The sequence below is a fragment of the Arachis ipaensis genome, chromosome B02 (genome assembly GCF_000816755.2).
Source record: "Arachis ipaensis cultivar K30076 chromosome B02, Araip1.1, whole genome shotgun sequence".
Lineage (NCBI taxonomy): Eukaryota > Viridiplantae > Streptophyta > Magnoliopsida > Fabales > Fabaceae > Arachis > Arachis ipaensis.
The window spans coordinates 91773773-91779473 of record NC_029786.2 but is presented as its reverse complement, the minus strand read 5'-3'; positions in this window follow the sequence as shown (position 1 = coordinate 91779473).

Here is a 5701-nt window from a genome sequence, read left to right as displayed (position 1 = left end):
TTTGACATCCTCCGCTCTGAAGAACTAGCCATGTGTGACTAGGCTCATCGGATTGATTATGCGTAGTGAACTCAGCATCGCGATGATGGTCGGAGGTTCGAGCATATGAGTACGAACATATCTGAATGTGTAAACTCGATTCTGAAGTGGGTAAGGAACCTTCCAGTTTGTTTATTGGTGAGTCCACCTACAAGAGATTTGCAAAGCTTTTTGTTCGCAAAGGAAGAGATGAAGAGGCATAGATAGGAATCGGACAATGGTTTAGTCATCATCTGATGAAGGCAATTGAGGCTAATCTGATGGCTTCTAGGTGTTTCATGGTGACTTTGTATGACAGGGATAATTTTGAGTTCATTGTGCTGAGACCACGCCGACAGGCAGCTTTTCACTTGGCTCTTACAGAGTGTCCCTCAAGAACCACACCCATGATTACAAGTATTTCCAAACTCTTCATTATGCATGTCACTATGCCTTAGCGTGCTGTGCATACTCACGGATGGATTGGTCAATTTATGTCCATGAGGTGTATCACCTCAACTCGGTATTCGATATCTATCGGTTGGGGTTCACCCCTTTGATACCTGAGGGGTTTTGACCACCCTACGATGGTCCGACAGTCATCCCCGACCCCACCAAGAGACGTGCTTCTGAAGGGCGTCACAGGATTACTAGGATTCGGACGACAATGGACGAGGCTGACCCAAACAGATCTAAGAGGTGTGGACTTTGCAGACAGCCTAGCCACACACGTAGGACGTGTCCGCAGCGAGGGGTCAGCGTTGGTTTTACTTTAGCCAGTAACGTTTAGTATTGTTTTGATTTAGTATGATGTTTTGTATTTAGTTTTAGTGTTGTTGTTGGTTAGTACTGTTGTCTTTAGTTTTTAGTTGTGAACAGTTGTTGGTTTCTATAGTGTTTAGTTGCTGTTGGTTTATTTTGTTTTAATTACGATGTCTTGTTTAGTCTTATTCAGTGTTATGAAATATCGAGTCGTAATAGAAACTTTGCACAATATACATTTGCTTCTAAATGACATATAACACGATGTTCAATCTTAAATAACATACAATAAAGATAAATAACATATAACACAAGTACCAAACTTAAGTAACATATAACATGATGTTTAGTGTTAAGTAACATACAACAAAGTTAAATAACGTGTTACACGAAGTACAAACTTAAATAACATATAACACGATGAATAGTTGTAAACCCTAAGTCATATCTAATAACAGGTAACAATAAGGAATATTTAACATGAACTACAAAGTGCCATAAACAACCGTCAAAAGAGATGCGATCATGTGCCGAGGAAGCTTTTTGCATGTTGAGGAAGCTTGAAGGATGATGATGGAGAGAAATAGAAGTGATGTTTTCTTCAAGGTAAAGGCCTAGATTCTGAATGTTTCGTTAGATTCTTTTGTGGTAGAAATTTATTTTTTTACCTTTTTGCATGTCCTATTGGACCATCGTTTTTATTAATGAAATAACTACTTTTGATTAAAAAAAAGTATTTATTCAAATTAGGGATTTTTTATTTTAATAAATAAATTAATTATAATAATTACTCAAATAAATAATTTAAAAAATATTTACAGAAATAAATATTTATCTCTTATCTCGTTTACACTGTAAACAAGATAATTTTGTACGTATCTCGTTTATAGTGTAACAAGATATATATAGTTTTTCAATTTTCATATATCTCATTTACACTGTAAACGAGATATATGTATTATAAATAATTAAATATAATTTTTGAAAATAATAAAAAATATTAATGATTTAAATTGGATCAAACTCTTAAAAATGGAATGTTTCAAATCAGTCTCCCAAAATTTCTAAAAACGGATATTTTAGTCTAAAAAAATTAATATACAAAAATATTTCTAAAGTTTTACTCTAGCAGATAAATCAGTCCCTAGTTCATTTTCTAGTAGGGTAATTATGCAGATCAGTCCCCAAAAATTTTAAAAACAAATGTTTTAGTCCCTAAGAAAAATTAATATTTAGATCAATCCCCAAACATAACAGTTCTCTTAGTCCCCAACATTTTTTCAAATATGTAATGTGTATTTTATTACGTTATGTATTTAAAATTAACCCATTTGAATTAGTACTCAAAAAGAGTACATAAAAAATAATATTGTACTTGTTCATGTTCGATGATGAGAAGAAACACCGTAATTGAATCGTTTAGTACGTGAAAGAATATAAGGATAGATAGTTATTATATTAAGAGAAGCCTGAAGTTGATGGGGTAGATAAAACATAAAAAAATAGGAGAGATAACCGCATTTCTTCTCGTCATGAAACCAGAACACTTCAATTTCTATCCCTTATCCTGCTATTCTCGCATGTACTCAAACTCAATGTTTCAATTTTTACACATAATTTTTTATCAACTAAATTCTCAAAATGGTCCCTCAGATTGGGCCACTGCACCAATTTCACCCCTGAGTTTTTGATTGCACCATTTTGGTCCTCAAGATTGAACTCTAGGCTCCATAAAAGTCTCCAAGCCTATTTCCGGTCTGAGTCAGTAAATCGGAGTGTTGATCTGGCAAGTGGCTACCACATTGGATGTGAAAACGGCTATATGACGTGGACATTTGGTGAATTTGCTCCAATATAGTCCCTACCCCCATTTATAAACCCTAAACCCAATGTGAACCCTATCTTCTTCTTCTTCTTCTTCTTCTTCTTCTTCTTCTTCTTCTTGTGACAAATGATGGGTGGTGCTAGTCACGCTGTAGGGAGTTCGAGCCACTCCTCTTCAACCAAGAACTGGATAAGAACATCAGTGCAAACCAAGCCTAGAAAGGTGCCAGAGTGGTGTGGATGTGGATGTCTCCCCATCCTTAGGTGGTCAGGAACTGAAAGACATTCTAACAAGCCCTTTTTTAGGTGTCTTAATTATAATGTAAGTGGGTTAAACTCATTTATGTATGGTTGCTGTGTCTGTGTTCCAAATTGGTATGACCATTTTCTGGATTATTGCAGACCAACAGAAAGAGATTGTGCGAGTTATTTGTTTGGGCAGAGTCTAGACAAGAAGATGTGGTTTGGAAAGCTGATGATGAGGAGGGTGAACTGAAAATGAACTTGGCCTAGAGGCTAGGAAAAGTGGGAGCAATTGTGAGAACCCAGAAAGTGTTAATCTAAGCCATGTGTTTAGTGTTGTTGTTAGTTGTTATTTTTGCGTTAATGTTGTTGTTCAAAGTTTGAGCATGACATAGATTATACAAGTGTATTCCTGATTATAACTATCATGAATGAAAAAATTTGGAGATAATTAGATGAAAAGATTTGGCCTATGGTGTTCTAACATTTGATGTGAATACATTTGATGTGAATACTTACAAAATAAAAATTAAAGATAGAATAACTATATGGTCAATAATTAAAGCACTGCCATATATATATATATATATATATAATTTATCAAAATACCATAGTATGCATATCTTTAAGGTCTTGAGTGTTTTTCAGATTACCAAATTGACAAAACAAACATAATAACAACAAGCAAACATCAAAAGTGGATCATCACCCGTGTCTATGACCATTGTCATAATAGTTCTCCAAAATAAAAATAGACTCACATTTAAAAATAACTAGCTAACATAAGAAAATGTATATTTTTAAGAAACATCATCATTTTTTCTTTGGTGGCTTAAATCCCGGAGTTGGTACAAACTTCAACATGTTTGGAATGACCCTGGCTTTCTTACCAACATCTCCTACTTGATCATCAACATATACCACAACCTCTTTTCCTTCCAGAATTTTAGGTGTTGACACTTCATGCTCAATGAACACATCAACCAAACAATTTTTTTTCTTAACAAAGAAACACATCTCCCTTAACTCTCCATCATTGTTTAACCTCCTGAGTTCATCCTCTAGACTCCTACCCGGAACAAGCCACCAACATTTCTTCATCTTGACATACCCAAGCTCTTTATGGTAATACCTAATATAGAAAATATCTAATGTATCTTCATCAATATCACCCAAACAACTTTTCTTATTTGGAGAATAAACCATCCTTCCTTCATTTTTTTTCAAAGCTACCCTCAGGATGGAACATAATGTCAATTAGATTTTTCATCTGCATCAGAAATAAAAATTGTACACATTAACTCAATGACCATGGTCAAAAGTCAAAACCCAAAAATCAATAGATTGCATTTCATGGATGGTAAAAAAAAAAAACTTTTTTCCTGTTTCATTAGGCAAAAACAGAGCATGTTTAAAACCCATATCCTAACAGAACAATATATGAAATCCTAAACTTTTATCAACGATGAAAACACCCCACTACAAACAAACAGAAAGTCAACTAAACCCTTGAAAATCAAATTATGATTATCGAAAAAAAAAATAAGGGCACTGTGTACTCACCTCAATAACAACAACAATGGTGCTTTCTCAATAACGGCACTGTGAACTCCACGCCGACACTAGTAGTCTTGCAAAACTGTCGAACTCACAAATCCTAAACCACCGCACTAAGCCTTCACCATTGTCAGTGAAAGAGGGAGTCTAAGCGTTTCAGTGCTGGAGAAAGGAAGGAGAAGACTGTGAGTGATCAAAACTCATATGACTTTAACATTTTGTTTTCTTCATTCATGTAAAACGGTGACGTTTTACTCTCCTTAGGCGCCAAAACCCTAAACGACGCCGTATGGAATATCCACCATAGCAGCCACGTGCCAGATCAGCACTCCGATTAGCTGACTCAGGACGGAAATAGAATTGGAGACTTTTATGGATCCAAGAGTTCAATCTTGAGGACTAAAATGGTGCAATCGAAAACTCAGGGATGAAATTGGTACAAGGGCCCAATCTGAGGGACCATTTTGGGGACTTAGTCATTTTTTATCCCGTAAAACTTTTTTTTAATTTAAATCAATCCAATTCGATCTATTTTTTACGTACTCTTTTGAATACTAATTCAAATGAGTTGGTTTTTAAAAAAATTAATATCATTTCAATCATAATCTTTTTTATAATAATACACATATCTTGTTTACACTATAAATGAGATATGTATATTTCTTCATATTTCATATATTTTGTTTATCGTGTAAACAAGATAAATCAATATGATATAAATTGATAAATACGCTACAATATAAATTGATAAATGCGCTACAAATTATATATTTGGATAAATAAAATAATTAAATTATTTATTTTAAAAAAAATCCCTTTTATGTAAAGATGCATTAGTTTCTAATCAAAATTAAATATTGAGTACATATTAAAATTATAATTTTATTGTTTGTAAATAATAATTATATGATGAACCAAAATATGATAAAATAAAGAGAGGGTAAAGTTCCTCTTATAGTCTCATTTAAGATTTTCTAAGACCTCTTGACACTATCTTCTTCACTTGTTGTATTCTTCTTTAGTTCCTTCTATTATATATTCTCCATTTTTATCAATTAAAATAAGAGAACTTGTAAAGTTAGTTTTTAGTGTTCTATCGCAACATCCATTAATAAATTCTACCTATTTTTCTTTCATTTTAAAAAAATTATTTATCTAATGAAGGCCTCAATATTTATTTTTCATTATCATCTTACATCTTTAATTTTTGTATTATTTGTTTGCCAATTAAAAAATTATTTTTTTACAAATTTATTTATTCTTAATATCTTTTCTTAATTTCTTTCTACAAAACTAC